At 53.6% G+C, this 20,238-nt stretch overlaps 1 protein-coding gene across 1 annotated transcript in view; it reads right to left on the bottom strand.

Moving 5' to 3' along the window:
* The window catches only part of Casz1 (castor zinc finger 1), a 146,159-nt gene that overhangs the window by 59,192 nt on the left and 66,729 nt on the right, over positions 1 to 20,238 (bottom strand). Inside the window, exon 3 of the mRNA XM_006975227.4 lies at positions 2,975 to 3,024. The gene's annotated coding sequence lies outside the window, so the exon portion shown is untranslated. The remainder of the gene's footprint in view (positions 1 to 2,974; positions 3,025 to 20,238) is intronic.

The following is a 20,238-nucleotide window of genomic DNA, read 5'->3' as shown; positions in this document are numbered from 1 at the left end:
GAAATCCAATACGCTGAAAGGTTAATGCAATCAATTAGGGTGACAAGGAAGTAAAGTAAAGCCTTCCGAGTAGATGAAAAGGAGAGAGGGAGAGGGAGAGCGAGCCATGAGGGGGGGGGGCAGCATGAGTGTGGGAAGGCAAGAAGAGAGAGAAACTTATGGAGCACACAGAGAAGGCCTGGAGGGGAGGAGAGGTGTGGACACCAGAAAGGGACTGCGGCACAGCCAACAAAAGAGACACCCAGATAACTGGGTCCCAGACCCCCAACCGTCCCCCTCCGACTTGAAGCCTCGCACCCAGGCTTATTCCACAGCCGCCGTGTCACACCAGGGCAGCTTTAATCGCTGACCTTGGACAGAGCAAGCACCCACTTAGTGACCCCGGGGGGACTTCTCAGCAGAGTGACATCCTGGCTTGCACCCTTTCCCTCACAGGCTGAAGCATGGACTCAGACCCTTTTCTTGTCTTGCTTCCTCCCAGCAGTTGGCTCAGGTCCTGGTGGGCAGGACCCCTATGTTATAGAAGCTGACGGTCTGAGAGGATGGGCCACATTCCAGGGCCCAGCAACAAGTGTGAGGAGGCTTGGACCATCCAGTGCACCCCCCTCCCCAGGGGACATTCTTTTTCCTAAGGTGCACTGGACTCGGAAGCTGTGCCATCTCCAAGGGCTCAGACTCAGGTTTCCCCGACAGAGTCAGGGAAAGCTCCACGGTACCTTCCCAGGGCTGGATGCTGCATCTTGTGCCTCCTGGGGGAACCCTTGACCTTCCTGTTGGAGTCTGGGCTCGGCTGCTTTTAGCCACTACTCATTCCCTTATCCCAACAGCCCTGCAGAGTATACCTTCTCACCTTGCAAAGTGGGCCGGGTGGGGGTGGGGCATCACCACGACCACAGATCTGAGGTTAAAATGATTGCTAAAGGCTACAGGAGCACTGGATGCAGGAGCTCCCAGGGAGCTGGGGCTGGTGAGGAGAGAAGGGCTGGGACTTCAGGGTAAGAGGGACAGCTGAAGAGAGCAGGAGGCACTGGGCAGACAAGGGGCAGAGGCTCTCCGACAGAGCAGGACTTTAAATAGCCTGAAATCAACCCCCAGCACGGGGTTCCTATGTAATCCCAGCCTCACTATGGTGACCACACAACACTGAAAACGCACTTAACACCAAGGATTTACACACTTAGGCAGGTTACAATGGCAAATCTCATGCAATGTATATTTTACCAGAGAGGGAACAGAAATCAGGAACCAGAAGCTGGGCCAGCAAACCCTTCTCTGTAAAAGGGCCAGGTAATAAATATCTTACGCTTCACAGGCCAAACAGTTTCTGCTGTAGTCACTCAACTCTGCCATTGTAGAGTGAAAGCAGCCACAGACAATATGAAAATGAATGGGCATCACTTCCCAATAAAACTTTATTTACAAAAAACAGGCTGTGGGCCAAATGTCACCTAGGAACTGTAGTTTGCCTGGGATTTGTCCAGAAAATGGAAGCATCCTGCCTTTCAGGATTTGGATGATTCCTGGGGACAGTTTGTCTAATCTGGCAGAGGTCCCCAGAGGAAGCAAGGCTCTCCTTTGCGGTGCAGAGTGGGGCGGGCGGGGGGGGGGGGGGCAGAGAATCAGATCTGGCATGGGAAGTCTATTTATGCCTCACAGCATCCTGGGAAACCCTTTGAAGGTTTTGAGATTCTTAAGGAGGCGAGGAAAGAGAGGAAGGCTGCATGCAGCTCTGGTCATTTCGAGAGTCTCAATGCACTGAGATAGCAGTGAGGCCGAGGCTAGGGAGCAGGAAGGAGCGACCAGAGGGAGCCAGAAGGGGCTCCGGGAGAGAAAGGCCAGAGAGCGCCCCGGAGCTGCGCTGTAACCAGGGTGGTGCTGGCGGCAAAGGGAGGAATCCACGAGCCCCAGCGAGAGCGCAGGGCGCGGGCCGGGCCTGCCCTACACCGGGCCGCCTCTGATCACGTTTTCAGGGCCACTGCCCGCAGGCGCAGACAATGCTGGGGGAGCCTTTGAAGTCCGAAAGGGATGCCGCGGTGGGAGCCAAGGGACTCTCCTCCTTTCCCCCGTGCTCCCTATGGGGAGGAGGCCAGCGGGACAAAACTGGAGCGGGTCGCAGCCTGGCCCCCGAAATGCGAGAGACAAAGGGAAAACAAACAGGTTTGGAGCCAAGCGCACGGTGCTGTGTCTGTCCCCCGCCCCGCCGAGAGAGGATGATGGATGGCTGCAGCCAGCCTGCTCGCCCGCCGGGCAGGCCCCGCTATTTACATAACACTGGCGTTCCACCGGTCACCTCTGACACTGCACTGCCCGGGGCTAAGGCCCGGTGGCCCCGTTGTTCCTCGAGCCACCAGGGGACTGTGACAGCTTGTGAAGACCAGGGCAGTGCTGAGTGCCTGGCTTCTAGGAAGCCCTGGGCTTGGGGTAGGGCAGGACATGGCAGCCTCCTCCCAGCCAGCTCTTAGCAGATACGGAGGTGGCTCAACCTCAAAGAAGAGGCAGAGCTGGGGGGAGCCAGGAGTGGCGGGTGGGGGGGAGGGACGACGACGACGACGACGAGGACATTAAACTCATTAGGAGCTTCAGGCCTGGCTAGAAGCAGAACTTCCCTGGAGAGCCAGAGGCAGCTACCACTGTGGACAAACATTAGGGCCAGAATGGGACACCAGTCCTACGCAGCCCAAGCATGGCCCCAGTGTCCCCACTACCCCGGCTGTCCGGAGTTCATTCCTTGCTCTCAATCTGCAATCCATCCATCCCCAGCCTGTTTCCAGTATAAAAGCCAAACAGCTCTTGCTGGGCCCCCATTGTTCCTGACAGGTTCCAGTGGCCATGTGGCTCCAGAGACCTGTCTCCAACTCCCCATCCCCTCGTGAATGCCTGAAGAACTGAACTCAGGCCAAGGTGATGTATCTCACACCAGCAGTCACACAACACACAGAAGTTGGGGGTCGGGGGAGGCGAGTTCGGGCCTTACCTCACCGGGTCCTAGAGATTCCTCAAACAAGGTTGGGACGTCACTTCATCCTGGCGACAAAGAAGAGTCTGTTAGTCTTTCCAGGAGGAAACCTATGACTTTTTCCCTTCAAACAAGCTGTCACGACCCTATATGTGCCCAAGGGTTCTCTGTCAACTATGGGCTGAAAGGCTGATGCTCCAGGGTTACCAGAAGGGCCAGTGGTTTAGACTCGCTCCGTGGGCTCTGCTTTGGGCCCGTTTTAAGTGTATGCCAACCAAAGACTGAAAATTCAGGAGCATTGGTAGCTGTTACATGGGAAATACAGCTCCTAGGATACTGCTATGCAAAGAAAGTCAGGCTGCTCTACACATTGCCCAGTGGAGGCAGAGAGGGGCGCGCGCGCGCGAGTGTGTGTGTGTGTGTGTGTGTGTGTGTGTGTGTGTGTGTGAAAGAGAGTGTGTGTGCGCATGCATGCACACATGTGTGCCTATGTATAAACGTGCACACACGTGTATGCTGGTTTTGGCCTTCGGGCTCCCCTGAACCTTTAGTGACTAAGTAGGTCTTCCTGGAGACAGTCAATAAACGCAACACCAACCGCTCCTTGACTCTTTTCTCCTGGGCCCTGAAAACTAAAATGACAAATGGCAAACTGTTCCCAAGTGACTGCATGAGTGCTCGGGTTTGGGGGCCAAGGTGAGGCCTCAGGGAGCTACAACCCCGTAGGAACAGACTGTGGGCAGTACCTTCCACCCTGATGGACCAGGACTACCCCACAGGGGTTCAGATGGGGGCGAGTAACAACACTGGAGGGTCTTTAATGCATCGTTAACGTAGCTCAGCTTGCAGGCTCAGGTCCTCCGCAGCCTAGAGCAGGCGTGTGGGGATCCAGGTTCAAATAGGACGGACTCCATTTGCGGAGAGAAGACCCAGGAACCGTGCGCCTACCCACCTGGCCCCACCTGCCCTTTCCTGGGCCCTCCCTACACTCCAGGCTTCGCACCTGCTCTGCTGGACAAACCGTTTGCTATTTGTTACCCTTTTCCTCCCCTATCCCTCACTCGTGGCTTATCAATGATGCAAGAGGAATAACACCAATTTCCTTAGGCTATGTAATCCCCAAATCAGATTGGGGGATTGCAGGAGAAGAGGTGACCTTGTCCAGGGCTCCCAGAATGCCACCCAGTCCCACCACCCGCTCTCTCATTCCCAGGACATATTTAGACAGATAAAGCTAATTGTACTTGACATGTCCTCTTAAGGAAGGCTCTGCTAGGCCAGTGTTACGGCCTATGCTGGGCTGCTGGGACAGAGGGTGCCCAGTGGGGCAGAGTCTACTCCGCTGCATCAAAAGGCTGAGAGCCTGGTGACCATCAGGTGGTCTGGGAGGGTTTCTCTGTGGGCCTAGCACACTTGTCTGTCTAGAAAGTGGGAGCTGAGGGGTGTACAAAGGTGGGGGGCAATGGAGAGAAGTGGGGTGCCAGGCAGAGGTGGAAGAGGCTGGCAGAAGCCTCCGAGTGAAGAAGGGACAGAGTTGGAGAGGTGAGCTAGGTTAAGGGGAGGGAGTACAGGCGAGGCCAGGGGAAGAGGCGTGGAGACCCCAAAGCCACGTGGGCTTGGCTGGCAGAGCGCACATTCCGGCCAATGAGCCGTAGGCCCTGGCAGGGGCACCATCACCGTCCTGTCCATCCCGAGCTCTCCTTCTTGAGATCTGTCAAGACGCCCCAGTCAGCCTCCCTTGAACCCCCAAAGCCCCCCAACTCTACAACTCCAGTATCTCCCTTCCACCACCTTTTTCTCCCCTCCCCTCCTCCCCGGCAACTGTGCATTTATTAATTCATGAGGCACTAATTAGTTCTTTGTTTAATTTTGTGTTAAACAGACTGACCGGAATGATAACGACTTACAGCACAGTGTTGCCGTCCCCAACCACCCCTGTTTTCTGACAACAAGGGAGCGCGGGAGACCGGAGCGCTGAACCCAAATCCCTCAGCAGTTGCACTTCATTAAGTCAAAATGTGACAAGGAGCTTAGAGAGCAACTTGCAGATCTGATCACACAGAACAATCGGGAGGAAACTTTCCAGGAGTTGGATGGGGCTGGAGGCGCGAGGGGGAGGGGCAGGGACGCATCTCCGCGGGCACCAAGATGCGCCCTCCAGTCCCATCCTTGCCTGTCCAGGACAGGCAGCCTGGCAGAGAGCAGCAGGGACATTCATGATCTCTCAGTTGGGTCTGGGACACCAGGAATACTCGAGGCTCCCAGTGAGGACCCAAGCAGTATCCAGTAGGCCATTTCCATTTCTTCATTCCTGTACATTCTGCCTCTGCTCCTCCCGGGGCTGATGCCTTATTCTGGCCTACAGGAATGAGAGGTTGGCACAACCAGATAATGGTAGTGAAGGAAAAGCTGGCATAGTTAAGGAAGGGTTCTGCAGGGGTTCGGGGGCGGTGGGACCCTTACCCTCAAGGAGGCTAAGGTTAAGGGAAACACCTCAAGGCTAAAGGATAAAAGGAGTCGGAGTATCCTCTTTTTTGTGTGTTTGTTTTTCCAGACAGGGTTTCTCTGTGTAGTCCTGGCTATCCCAGAGCTCACTCTGTAGACCAGGTTGGATTCGAACTCACAGAGATCCGCCTGCCTCTGCCTCCCGAGTGCTGGGATTAAAGGGGTGCGCCACTACCTCTGCCAGTTTTCTATCCATCCATCCTCCATTTATCAATCCCATCTATCCATCATTCATTCATCAATCCATTCATCCATTTTTTATCCATCTTCTGTCAGTCTGTCCAGGGTAAACCCTCACCACCCTGAGGATGGAAAGGTTGAGGGCTCTGTGTAGAGGAACACAGCAATCAGAAGAAAGCAGAGCTGGGCTCCGGAGCTTGTAGGCCGTGGTGGCTGCCTGTCCCTAAGCAGCTGCTCTCATGGTGGCAGTGGCCTCTCCCTTCCTGTCCATGGGAAAGAGTAGGCTCTCGGCCCCAGAGATGCCAAAGTGCCAACCCCATCCGCTACAGCACAGGCAAGGACAACGGGACCAAAAGCGAACCCTGTCCAGCCCTGGCATCATCATCAGCCCCGACCCTACTCTCTGCTGGGGTACAGAGCGGGTATAAGGAGAGTGAGCACAAAAGCACACAGAGCGTTGACAAGGGGAGCCCCCCATCTTGCTGAGCGTCTGCTGCCTTCCTCCTGTTGGTGGCTGCTGCACTCGTCCACGGGACGCCTGCGTACACACGGCCCACCGGCCAGGAAATGATGGAGTCGGGCAGCCACAGTCCTCCTTTTCCCTGTCCAGGTCTGAAGTACAGTGGTCTCCACCCCAGCCTTGCGGCCCTGGGCTGGCGTCTGTTAATTTGCTGTCAGGCTGCCTAAGCAAACCAATTAAAACTAATCATTAATTATAAAAGAGAAGGAGAAGAGGCGAGGGTGAAAGATGGGGGCCAGAAGAAGGAAGAGGGAACTGGGCTAGAGGCGAGACTCAGGGATTCCAGGGAGCTCTGATGTGGGGACTCGGGACCCGGGGAGGGGGGTGGTGGCAGGGGCCAAAGATTCTAGAATGGAGGAACCAGGAAGAAGCCAAGGGTGATGGGAGGAACTTTGATGGGCAGGAGAGTGGAAGAAAAAGGGAAGGGGGAGATGTGCTAGGAACAGCATCATACCACGGCCTGAAGGAGCCCCACTCCCGAGGCCCCCTCTGTCTAGAGCTGAAACCTCTCTACGACCTGGCCCCACAGTCTCTCCCACAGGCCGCCTGGCTCCATATGTATGGCCTCCCTCCGGCCAGGCTCCTGTCTGAGGTTCCAGCCTGCTCCCTTCCAGCCTTCTCAGGCCATGGAGATTCAGGACAGCTGTTGGGCCGCCTGGCTACCCACCCCCTGCTACCCCAGCCCACCTCCCCATCCTCATCCCCCCTCCCCCGGCTGGGCCTTTCACAAGGGCTGGGGCCGTGTCAGCCCGGCAGCTTGAGGAGGGGGCAGCACAGACAACGAGGGGCAGTGTCATGGAAACGGGCACTTTCCCGGAGAAATATTCTGTTCGGCCTCCTTCGTGCATTGAGGAGCTGTCAGGAGCCTGAGTGAGAGCCACACTATCCCGGGACCAGGCGTGACAAAACCTATTTTCTGCCTCAAATTTGATTGATTAAAAAACTTTTTAGGAAAACCATGTTGAAAGAGTGGAAAAAAAAAAGAGAGAGAGAGGGAGGGAGGAATAGAAGGGGAAAGAAAGAATATAAAGTGATACAGGGAAGGGGGGCTGAAGGAGAAAGGCGACATCCAGGGGCCAGCCGTCCCCGCACCCCGCGAGGCTGCCAGGGTGTGTATCAGCGTCACGGCACAGCCAGGTGAAACAGTCCAAAGGAAGCCTGGAACTTTTACACAGTGTTTAGCAGGGCAGTGAAGGGGCTGCCGCCCTGTACGGTACTGTGGGCCAGGGGCTGGATCTGGACAGCAGAAGCCAGAGCAGGCTGCCTGTCCCTGCACAGGGAGAGGAGACCAAGGCCTCCAGGCCAGAGGGGCAGGTGGCTCTGCTGGCCAGCATCACGTTAGAATGGGCTCTAGATGGGCTCTGTGGTTTCTCCCACAAATTCTTGACTGGAATGTGGCCAGAATCCTGAGAAATCAAACATGGTCAAGAGGGAGGGCCTAGCCATTAGAGTCAGGGAAGGGACTGCCCAACACTTTCCTTTCAGATGTACGCAGCCAAGCGGAAGCCAGAGCAGGTTGACACCGGGTGACCCCATTGCTTTCCACATTATTATTATTATTATTATTATTATTATTATTATTATTATTATTATTATTATTTGTATATGAGTGTTTTGCCTGCATATACGTCTGTGAACCATATGTGTGCCTGTTGCCCAAGGAGATGATGAACCTACATGTGGGTGCTGGGAATTGAATCTGAGTTCTTTGCAAGAACAGCAAAACGACAAACACCCGCCCCTCCTTTCTTTGAGACAGGGTCTCACTGTGTAGCGCCAGCTGTCCTGGAACTCGCTCTGTAGACCAGGCTGGCCTCGAACTCAAGACATGAGCCACCACCGCTCTGCAGCTGAACAAGTGCTCTTAACCACTGTGCCAAGTCTCCAGCCCCTCACCTTATCGTTTTGAGACCATTTCTTGGTGAACCTGGAGCTCACTGAATTCACTACTTGGCTAGACTGGCAGGCCAGCCATGCCCAGGGATCCTGTTGTGTCCTCCTCCTCAGTGCTGGAATTACAGGCGTGCGCCACTGCAGCCGGCCGTTCACTGGATGCTGAAGATCTGAACTTAGGTCCCCATGCCTGACTCAGGTCCCCATGCCTGGCCATCTTACCAACTGAGCCATCTCCCCCACCCCCTCAAGGAGTGTTTTTTAATAATAGTAATATACCCGAAGAGCAGGATGTGCCCAGCTCGGCCCGTCCATCCTGCAGTTGGTACCGCCTCCGTGCTCAGTGCTGGCTGGCATTGGTTCCTCTCACTTCTCTGTCCTGTGTGGATGCTTTCTCAAGCAGTTCTTTTGCCCAGTCAGGGGCTTTAAAGATGATGGGGGTGGAGGTCCTGCCTTGGTTTCTCAAGGAGAAGAGCCACCCCTCTCTGTCCCTGGGACTCCCTCTGGAGAAAGAAACGTCACTATTTCCCAGTGTCCCTGCCTGACTACCACAACAGTGCCTCAACTCTATCCCTGGACCAGACCTTTGCTCTCTCTAGGAAGAAGGGTCTGAGTTGGTGGCCTGGTACAATCCCGTTTTTTCTAAGGGCCTCAAGGGTCAAGGTGACAGGTGGTCTGGCCAAGGAGTCAGCAAGAAGGTTGTCCCATGTGTGAGGAAGGACTCAGAGGTATCAACTCAGTCTCCTCTCAGGACTGAGTGTGTGTGTGTGACACAGTGCCCCTGCTGAGCTAAACGTTCAGCAGACAGACGCTCAGAGAGATGACACTGTCCCTGGCCTTGCCATAAACCATCCAGTCTCTGCAGTTGTTTCCCAGACAGCGTAGAGATGCCAGGCACGAGGAAGACAGAACAGGCAGCCAGAAGAACAGTGTCAGGAAGTTGGGTTTGAATCCTACCCCGCCTGGTTATTCCCAGCTTCCGTGAAGGCCCAGCATAATAATGTTTAGCACAGTTCTGACACATGAAGAAACTGTCCCTTGACATTAGCTTCTGAGGTCCTTTGTGGGAGAGAGTGCAGTTTCACTCCAAGGTGTAGACTTCTTAACACTTGGATACAACTGTTCCTAGTAGCACCCTTCAGGACGATCAAAAGGCAGACACAGTCTGAGCTCCCCTCAGCTGAGCAAAGGATAAACAATGGTGGTCTATGTGCACTCTGGACTATTATACAGCTGTACAAAGTAACAAAGACTTGACACATGCTACAACATTCATACATCTGAATGAAGTTATACCAGACAGGGAGGTTATAAATTCTATGATTCCAGTTACACAAAAAAGAAAAAAGCAAACGTCTAGACTATAGTGACTAGGGAGAATAGCCAGTGATTGTCAGGAGCTAGGGTAGTGAAGAGTCGGGGGATGACCTATTACTGGTTTCTGTATGGGGTGATTACAAAATTCTGGAACTTGCAGGGAAGGGTTGCAGGCCTTTAATCCCAGCAATCAGGAGGCAGAGACAGGCAGATCTCTGTGAGTTCGGGGCCACTCTGGTCTACAAAGAGAGTTCCAGGACATCTTGGACTACACAGAGGAACCCTGTCTTGAAAAACCAAAATAAATAAATAAATACATCCTGGAACTAGATATCGCTGATGGCTGTACAGCTTGTGAGTGTACCTAATGCCACTGAACATGCACTTAAAACGGTCACATTGGTAAACTTTAGAGAATGTGTATTTACCATAATAAAATACACGATTCAATGTGTATTTACCATAATAAAATACACGATCCAACCGGTGCTCGGAAGAGAAGGTACCAAGCATGAGAACTCAGCCGAGGCGGTAGATGAGCTGGGGTTGGAGGGTGACATGGTAATTTCAAATTGAGTCCCGTTTCCTTCCAGCCCTGGAAAGGAACTGAGTCACCCTCTGAGGTACCCCGTACCACCTAAATTGATAGAATGTTTGTCTAGCGTGCATGTGGCCTCTAGCACCCTGTAAACCGGGTGTGGAGGTGCACGTGTGTAAGCCCAACACTTGGGAGATAGAGACAGGAAGATCAGAAGGTCCAGGTTATCACTGGCTACATGGACATCCTGGGCTAGACTCTGTCAGAAAGGAAGAAAGAAAGGGAAAGAGAGGGAAGAGAGGGAAGAGAGGGAAGAGAGGGAAGAGGGGAGGCACATTAGAACGGCGGCGGAGGAAAGGCTAGGCGGCTTCCCCATGGACCTCCCCTTAGGATACCCTCCCTCAAGTGACTCCATCTCCCACACACACTGCTTCCCTGCATGCACAGGCAGCAGACAGTGCTACAAATCCCCATACCCCCAGCCCCGCCTCTGCAGATCTCTCTGCCCAGCTAGGCAGAAACTTCTGCTCCCACCCAGGATCCCTGTGCAACAAGCTCCCTCCACAGGGCTCCAAGTTGATGACTTCCCCGCCCCCCAGGGTTCTAGGGCTTCCCAAGGTCAGGCAGTCCAACCCGAAGGGAAAGCCTAGGATACCGGCGGTGTAGGGGAAAGCCAAGTACTCTGGGGTCCCCTGAGCTCTCGTCCCCCATCCCTTCTGCCCGTTCCTGAATGCGTGTGCTCACAGAAACCCCTGCCTTGGCCCGGGAACTGTCAGGAGATCAACAAACAAAAGCTCCTTCTTGACAGGGAGTCATTTATATTTTAGCTTCGTTCCATTATCCTAACGAATCCTTCATCAGCAGATGCAATATTAACAGCAGAAAAATCAGCTCATTACATCCGGGGGGATTTCATCAAGCCGGCAATCATGTGTGCGGCTCCCCAAGCCTTCAAGAGGCCAGTGGGGCTGTTATTTATTTATTTTGTTACTTATTTATTTAATTTTTTGGGTTCTTTCCACATAATTGCGCCGCATCTCAGATCTTTAATAAATAATTTGTAGGTCCTGAACTGCACACAGCCTTGCTCTCTGCCACGAGAGCCTGCTTTAGCCAAAATATTTACCAATATTTAAAAGTCATTAGAGTCAGGAAGGAAGTGGGGAGGGGTACTGGGAGCAGCCTGATTTGGGGCTATGGTGCTTATTAATCTTGCCCTCCAGACCCATCTCTTGGCGGGAGGGTGGCCATCCCGCCTAGTGACTCCTGGTAGAGGTCTTGCCTGTCACACTCTGCTTGATTAGTCTGGATGGAGGTTTCCTGGGAGCTTGGAGAGAGGTTGGATGTATCTTGAAAGACACATCCTGGTTTGGGGAGGCTAACTGGGCTGGTGGTGGAAGAGATCCTCTTGGTACAGTGGCGGAGGTCTTCCACATACTCTGTTCAGCCCACCTGCTGATGGGTACTGCCTGCCCCCTTCCCCAGGGGAACTCAACCAGACAACCTACGCTGCCATCCACCAGGCCATGGCTGCTGTTACAGCTCAGCGGAAAGCATCCCTTCCAAAGGTTATTCTGCAGGAAAGAAAAGCTCCAGGGGTCTGGAAGACAGACTGGGCCCATTTTATAGACGTCAACTTCAGATCTCTGCTCCAGGCAGTGCCACCAGGGAAGAAGGCTAGGCGTCAGGAACAGCTTGGCCAAGCCTCCATTCTTTCCACACATCCTGTCTAAATAGACCAGCCTTCCAGAGGCTCCTGGCTCCAGTCCCCAAAGCTGGAGTGACCACCGGTGCTGACAGCACCCCCCGCCGCCACCATAGGCTGGCCATGCTTTCACAGGTTTTTCCCAGCGGGGGCTGGATTTCTGCCCAGCCAGGAATGTGCTCCCAGGATGTCAATTCTAATCTCCCGAGCGCTCTGACAGAATTAAGCTCCAGTTTGTCCGACAACATCCCAAAGTTTCAGAAATCCAGGGCAGGCTTTCTAATCAGGCTGCAGGACAAAGGTCTGGCCTGACCCTGTCACTTCCATTTATGCCTCCTGTCTGTCTGGGCCTCGGCCTTTTCTGCAGCTTCCTCCAGCCTCTGCCCTGGCCAGCATCCCCCTCCCCCAGCTCCCCTGTTTCTCCGCCCAGAACTTCCACAACCCAGCAGCCCAGCTAATCCCATTGCCCCACCATCCAAAGGCCAGGGATGCCTGTAAGGTGACCTGCCTGGCCCTCAGCCTGTTGGCCCAGCCTTGCTCAGGCTCCCTGTTGGTCAGCTTACTAGAAGGGCCCTCGGGCCTCACTAGACTACGCCGTGGCTCTGGGGAGAGGGCCTCAGAGTTGGCCCACTGTGGTCTTCAGCCAGCCCTAGCCCGGGTTCCTGTAACTACCCTTTGCCTTTGTCCCTCCTATTGGAAAGGTCTAGAATGCCTTGGTTCCTCTGTCACATTTGGAGGCCCCTTCAACCAACTCTGCTGGTCACTGAGAGGTGACCTGCCATCTATGACAGCAAAAGCAGCTTTGAAGGGAGAGGAGGCAGGGCCTGTGGCCAGGACTCAATTCTTGGGGTCTCTTGGACCAGGATGTCATGAGAAAGGGTTAGACACTGCCTCCTCCACTCTCTACTCCTTACCCATGTGGCTGATGGCTGGGCATGGAGTGTTCAAACCTGCCTCTGTGCCCACCGGAAACTTTACAAACAGAAGAGGCAAAAGCTTTGGGAGACAGATAGAGAGATGTAGGTGGGGCCCACAAATTAAACTTGCTTTACACCCATCAAAATCTTCATGGGGGCAGAAGGAGCAGTGTAGACACCCAAGATGGCATCCAGGAGTGTAGACACCCAAGATGGCATCCAGGAGTGTAGACACCCAAGATGGCATCCAGGAGTGTAGACACCCAAGATGGCATCCAGCAGTGTAGACACCCAAGATGGCATCCAGGAGTGTGTAGACACCCAAGATGGCATCCAGGAGTGTAGACACACAAGATGGCATCCAGGAGAGTGTAGACACCCAAGATGGCATCCAGGAGTGTGTAGACACCCAAGATGGCATCCAGGAGTGTAGACACACAAGATAGCATCCAGGAGAGTGTAGACACACAAGATGGCATCCAGGAGTGTAGACACACAAGATGGCATCCAGGAGAGTGTAGACACCCAAGAGGGCATCCAGGAGTGTAGACAGCCAAGAGGACATCCAGGAGTGTAGACAGCCAAGAGGGCATCCAGGAGAGTGTAGACACCCAAGATGGCATCCAGGAGTGTGTAGACACCCAAGATGGCATCCAGGAGTGTAGACACACAAGATGTCATCCAGGAGAGTGTAGACAGCCAAGAGGACATCCAGGAGTGTAGACAGCCAAGAGGGCATCCAGGAATGTGTAGACACCCAAGATGGCATCCAGGAGTGTAGACAGCCAAGATGGCATCCAGGAGTGTAGTTTCTGAGCCTCATGCTGGCCATAGAGCTGGCCAGGGGCAAGGGATTCCCAAGCAAGAGAGGGAAAACGAGAGGGTTTGAGGAAGAAGAAATAGAGAAGCCACTGAAGGCAGGAAAAATCTAGAATGGCCAGGATATGGGAGGGAGTCTCAAGAGCTGCCCAGTTGACAAGTATCAAAGAATGTTCTGAGTCTGGCAGTGGTGGCTCACACCTTTAATCCCAGCACTCAGGAGGCAAACAGATCTCTAAGTTCAAGGCCAGCCTGGTCCATCTTTTGAGTTCCAGGACAGTCAAGGCTACATAGGGAGACCCTGTCTCAAAAGAAGAAGAAAAAAAGGAAGAAGAGAATGTTCTAGAATGCCACATGTAGGCAGGTCATGCATAGCCTCCCTGCTTCCCCGTGTGACCCAGGCTGAGACCGGCCCTGAGCACAGAGTCCCGCCTGTCCCTCCATGGGCTTCTGAAGCCCTCCCACTCTGGGTCCCTGGCTTCTGTGTAAGGAGTAGGGCCTTCTTTCCCAGTGTTGCGGCGAGGGGGCAGCTTCCCAGAAGTCTCTTCTGTACCAGTGAACCTCTCCTATCACCCCAAGGCTGCTCTGGCCTTCACCAGCCCAGCCATCAGGTCCTAAGGGCAACAGGCTGGGCTGGTAGGGAAATGGGCAGGAGAGAAAAGTGGCCAATTGGGCCAGGCAGTGGTGGCGCACGCCTTTAATTCCAGCACTCCAGAGGCAAAGGCAGCCAGATCTCTATGAGTTCGAGGCCAGCCTGATCTACAGAGTGAGTTCCAGGGCAACCGGGGCAGTTACACAGAGAAACCCTGTTTTGAAAAGCCCCCCCCCCAAAAAAAAAAAAGAGAAAAGAAAAATGGCCAATGGGAACAGCAGTCGGGGAGGGCGTGGCCCTTTAATAAATCCCTTTTCTGGAGAATGACAATCATCATAGTAGTTTTATCTAGTAACAGAAAAGACCATGAAGGCCTCCCCTGGAGAACAGATCAATGTCTGCCTGTCAGCACTTTCCAGAACTCCACCGCAGATTCCTCTGCTCTTCTCCCCTGCTTAGTGAGAGCCCTGACTCCCCCAAACTTCCAATTTTGCTTTTGTGTCTTCCTCTCTGCCTCATCTTTTCTCTTGGTTGCTAAGCTGGGGTGTTGGTGAGTTATTGGTTTTTTTTCCCCTCTTTTTTTTTTTTTTTTTTTTTTGCTATTTATCAGCGGATTGTGTGGAGCTGAGTGGTGTGAGCCTCACCCTGCTAAATAAAGCTTTGGTATTTCTGATAAAGCCATCAAATTCCTTATCACACTGACACAAAGTGCATTTAAAGAGACAGACACCCTGCCCCTCCCTGGCCTCACCCCCTCCCACTCAGTTCAGATTTCCAGCTACTCTGACACCAAATACGGCTCCTGAGGATGGAGGTGGGGGCAGGAAGGGGGACAGAGGCAAAGCCTTTCTAGATCCTGCTTTTCCCAGTCAGAGCTGCTGGAACCCCCAACCCAGGGCTGGCCCAGGGTGTGGCACACTGCTTCCTGACCCCACTCTGGAGCCAGGGGAATACTGCCATTGGAAATTGCCCTGAACCAGGGGATGTCCTCATAAACAGAACAGTCCTGTGTTAGGACAACAGCAGACAGGAGAGAGGAGAAGTCCCCGGAAGTTGGGGGCCTGTTTGGCAGCCCAGGTACTGGGAACTGGGATTTTGTGCTTGTAGCCAAAGCTGGTACAAAGAGGGGACAAGAGGGGATAGTGAGGCCCCTTACCTTGGGGAGGATGAAGGCTGTGTTCCCATGGGGCCTGACTGCTCAGCACATGCTCAGGAGCCCTGACTTCTGACACAGCCCCACAGGACGACAGCACCATCACGCCATTTGACAGATGAGGAAACCAAGGTTGGCCCAACTCCACACAGCCAGGGGCAAAGCCAGCAGCGGGTCTGGCCTGTCTGGCTGATTCTCTTACCATGAAAGCCATTTCTCCCTTAATCAATTCTGAGACCTGACCCCTAGGTCAGGCTCCGTCCATTTCCTCAGTTATGATTCCATGATTCCTGTGCTCCAGGGTCCTCTCCCACCTCCCTAGTCCTAACTCAAGAGCCCAGGCCTTGCGCCCACACATAGCTTGCTGGTTGAAGAATCAAATTTATTATTTTTAATTATTTTGATTTATCAAAGCAGCAGCTACAACCATATTAAACCAACTCGGCTGCTTGGCATTAACAGAAACAGCTGCTCCAGGGCTCCCCCAGATTCCAGAAAACACCCCGCCTAGCCACTTGCTTCCCTAGAGGCACCCCAGGCCCCTAATCCAAAATCCTCAAGTTTGAGGGACACTAGACCCCTGCTTCTGTTCCTCACCTACCAGAAGAAGGTATAACTGGAAGTCACAGAGGGCCAGAGGGTGGCCAAGGAGCAAGCTAGGGCCCAGTCGTCAGGTGTTTGGGGATGCATTCATTCATCTCCTGGCTCAGAAGACCCTTCTAGAGCCCCGACCTTGTGGTGGGGGCAGTGGTGCCTGGTTCAAGTACAGACCCCTTTAGTTGGCATTTGGAGGGCCTTAGAGTCCGGATACTGGGGGAGCAATACCAAACCACAGGTTTCCATGGGACATCCAGGTCCAACTACCCAAGACACAAGGAGAGGCCGGTCGACAGCACATGTGCCTGTGCATGTGCGTGTGCGTGTGCGTGTGTGTGTGTGTTTGTGTGTGTGAGAGAGAGAGAGAGTGTGTTTCTGTGAGTGTGTGTGTGTATACATGTGAGTGTCTGTGTGAGAATGTGTGTGTGTGTGTGTCTGTGTGAGTGTCTGTGTGTCTGTGTGTGTGTGTGAGTGTGTGTTTGCGAATACACTGAGCTAGGAATCAGGCACACAGGGGAAGACTGAGGAGTGTGAAAATAGCCGTGGGCACTTTCAAATTCTAAGCAAAATTGTATATTAAAAAGCATTAAAAAGCCACAGAAGACACCCCCATCCGTTTCTAATCTCCAGGGGGACGGCAGGTCTCCTTATCTTCTCAATGGGGTGAAGAGGCCACCCATGCAGAAAGACATTTGTAACCCACTCTAGTACATTACAGAGTATCTTCATGCCCAAGTAACAGGCTGGGGTCAGAGCAGGAGCTCCACGGCCACTGTCCGTCTCCACTCTATCACAACCTGGCTACAGAGAGCCCCACTCTGGCGCAAGTTCTGAGCTCTGATGGGCACCTCTAGGCATGTTATCTGTCCTCTCCGAGGTCGAGTTTCCTTATCTGTAAAGTGTACATGATGAGAGTGCCCTGTCTCAGAGGGCTGTGGAAATGGGAGACATGGAGAGCAGCATCCTAAGCAAAGTTTCTACGTATATTATGTACGCAGAAAGAAGTGATGATGGGCACCACTGTCATCAATGTTACCTAAACCTCTCCCTGCCTGGGATCTGGTACCAGGGAGCGGCAGACCGGAGGGAGAGCAAGCGGCATGTCACCTGAAGAGCTCAGGGCTGTCTCAGTGAGGTGTCCCTGCTGCCTACCTGAACAAATGGCTCCTGAAGGCAGGAAGGGACACAAGGATGCTGTGGACAGTCACAGTCGCCTATCAAAAACTGTACATTCACTGCTTCCCCCGGGACTCATGCCCTAATATGGGCCCTGTAGCTTTCTGGGTTATTTCGAGTGCGTGTGATAATGACTCTAAGCTTTGTTTCTGCTGTTCCCAGAAAGCTTCCCATCTGGGGACAGGGTGGGAGAATGGTTGGCAAAGAACGAGACGGTCTCGGGAAGCACAAGGTCACCGCGCATGGAGAGAGTGGGCACAGATGGGTGAGCTACGGGGAAAGAAGAAAGGGGTCGACCAGTGAGCAAAAGCCAGGAGGGACACAGCTAGGCAGGACACAAGTGGACACTTGGCCACGCCCTAACACCCACTGCCTCCGGACAGCTCTGGGCAGGACTAGCTCACAGGGGAGGTATTTTAGAAGAAGAGCGCCGGCCTGTCCCCTCACTCATAACTCTAGTGCGGGGCCCTTCTGCCTGACAGCCAAGCTGGCCCAGGGGCCCCTTGGAGCCTTTATTTATTTACGGACTAATTATCTTTCTGCTCAGCCTTGGCCCACCGAGTCCAGACGACAGAGGGTTAACTAGACAGAGGGGCTGCCTGGCTTTGCCTCCACTCTACCTCCATTCTGGAATCACCTACCTCCCCCACCCCCTGATCTTAGGAAAAAAACCCATCAAAATAACTATTTTATGTCTCCAAATATGCAGATCATTTTCTTTAATGAAAGATGCTTGACGTCTCCGATCCAATTAATATGCAAATGCAGGAGAGGATTTATTTGTGACATTCTGTCTGGGTGAGAGAAAACAAAAAAGGCCTGTTAACCAAAACACTAATTGCTGTGACTGATTGTCACATATCATCATTTTCATAGGATCGCCTCCATTCCCGGCTCGCAGGGAGCTTGAAACCAGGACTCACTCCACACGGGCATCAAGGAGAAACAGGGCAACTGGCAAGCGGCCAGAGCGTCCCCCTCATCCTGAGACCCCGTGCTGGGCTGGAGGAGGTGGAGGCATGTGGCCCTGGTCCCCCTTTGTCTGTCTCGGACCTTCTGCCTCTCTTGACTGGTTATCCCTCTGGCTAGGCTGTGCCTTCCGCCTTAGGTGCTCACTGGGAAAGTGGGAAGGGCAGGCTCCAGCATCTATGGGTCTGGCAAGCAGAAGGGCCACATGGCCTCAGTCCAATCTTGGGTCTCGGTGGAAGGAAGTAGAGGCAGGCCTCTACCATGGGGAAGAGGTGTCCCCGGAGGCCTCTCTGGGTCCTCTCAGTCACCAACCTCTGTCTCTCTTTCTTGTCATTCATGTTGCTTTTTCTATCTCAAGGTCATCATAGACTCTACTGAGTTACAACGCCTGGGGAAACCAAGGTTTAATGCGGTATGGCATCCTCTCTTTCAGAAGACACAGAGACTCTATGGCTACCCCTCAAGTCTTCTAAGCACCTGCTGAGGATGGGCAGACACCCGTGCCCTGGCCTTGCCCATGTCGTCAACAAAGTGGGAGGGTCAGCAGTCTTGGCCCTCAGCTTCCTTGAGTAGTTTCATGATACCATTTTCCAAAGGACCAATGGCTTCTGCTTCCTCCTTGCTCTAGGGACATCAGGGAGGGGAGTAAGGACAGAAGAGACTCCTATTCCCAAAGGCCAAGAGGAACTAAAAGGGAAAAAGCATATCTTGCTCAAGAGGCTTGGTAATGGACAAGAGCATTCTGGGTGCCATGTAGTTCCAAACACAAGGCTAAGAGACAGCAGAAGATTCTCTAGAGAAGCTTTCTTCCCACACAGGGGCCAGGACCAAGGGACACCATAGGGTACCAAACTTGGGGCCTAGTACCTTGGTCTAGGTACCTAGACTGGTCTCTTCCTGTGGAGCTCAAACGTTTTAGGTGATCAGAGGCCTCATCTGGGCATAGTGGTACAACCTATAACACTAGCATTCGTAATGTCAGCACATGTCAAAGCTAGCCTGGGCTACAAAGCACGTTTGAGGTTAGTTTGGACTACATACAAAGCATGTCATGTCTCTGAAAACCAAAAAGAAGGCCTCTTCTGTCTTCCCGTCCCCCCATAGAACCCTTCCAACTTTCCAAATGGGTGGAAAACTTAGTGTTAGAGAACTAGAACGCACAAGGTTGGGCAGTCATGGAGGTCCTTGAGATCTGGCCTGAGCGTTGGGCTCTGCATCTTGCTGGAAGATATAAAAACAAAAATCAAAACTTGAGAAGCCACCAAGCAAGAAACACTCAGTGAGCACCAACAGAGATTGGTCCAAGGCTCTGTGTCTGCTCCTAAAGAAGTATCGAGTGCTGGAGGAAGATGGCGGCTTCCCTCTTGATTCCCATCTCAGAAGTGCTTCAGCAGCTCCTCCAGCCCAGCTGCTTCCCTCAGGCGACTCCACCGGGGCCTTGAGGGAGAGCTGGCGCCAGGGCAGCATGGGGCAGACACTCTCCCCCCCAAAAGATCTGCCCCCGCACCCTGAGAACAGGCTCAGCAGGATGCCGAGCGGGGGAGCTTGGAAGCCTTCCGGGAAGAGCGCAGCCCTGGCATCAGTCCCGCCGGGAAGGAGGTGAGCTGGGTCTGCTACAACGTCTGCTGCTCACCTGACTCGCGCCCACGGAGGCTGAGCACCAATAGGGTGTGCGTGGGTGCAGACGGGTGGCGCACATCATGGCGCCAGGAGCCCAGGGAGGAAGGGCAGGCGGCTGGGAGTGGCATCAGGCTAGCTGGTCAGCTGAATGGCGCCCTAGCTGTAAGCTGGAATGGGAAGGCCCCACCCTTCCTTGTAGATGGCAAGAGAGAAAGGCTCCTCTAGACACCATTGGGCCCATCTTACCAACGCAGATGCCCCCGCTTTCACTGGCCCGTCTACATTAGCCAAGAGAAAGAAGCCTGGCTTTATTCCTGCTTGATTGTGCCCACCTCACGGAGGCTCTCCACATAGCCAGCGGGGCCTTGGGGTGTAGGACACAATACTTCACTCTCACCATGCCATGATTTAGAGCCCCTTTAAAACGAACACATCTGTACATTAAAACCACTCATAAAACAAAGGAGTGAGCGGCTGTGGTTCTGAGCATTAAAGCCAGACGCCCCCGCCCACCCCACTGCCTCACCCACCCTTCCCGGGTACCCAGCCTCGGGCAGTCTAGGCCTCACTGGACACAGCAAAGTTGGGTCTGGATAGACCAGCTTCCTGGCAATGGGCAGGGAGGCCCTGTGCTTTGCAGGTGCTCCTGCCCAGGCCTAGGGGGAAGGCCTGGACAGCGGGCATCAAGGTAGCAGCTCTGGCTAGAGGCTCGTTCCTGCCCACTGCTGGGACTCTTCCTCGACCTTCTCCTTCCCCTTCCCAGGGTAAGAACAAGTCCTTT

The sequence above is a fragment of the Peromyscus maniculatus genome, chromosome 2 (assembly GCF_049852395.1).
Source record: "Peromyscus maniculatus bairdii isolate BWxNUB_F1_BW_parent chromosome 2, HU_Pman_BW_mat_3.1, whole genome shotgun sequence".
In the NCBI taxonomy this organism is placed as follows: domain Eukaryota; kingdom Metazoa; phylum Chordata; class Mammalia; order Rodentia; family Cricetidae; genus Peromyscus; species Peromyscus maniculatus.
This window is presented reverse-complemented; position numbering and strand designations above follow the sequence as displayed.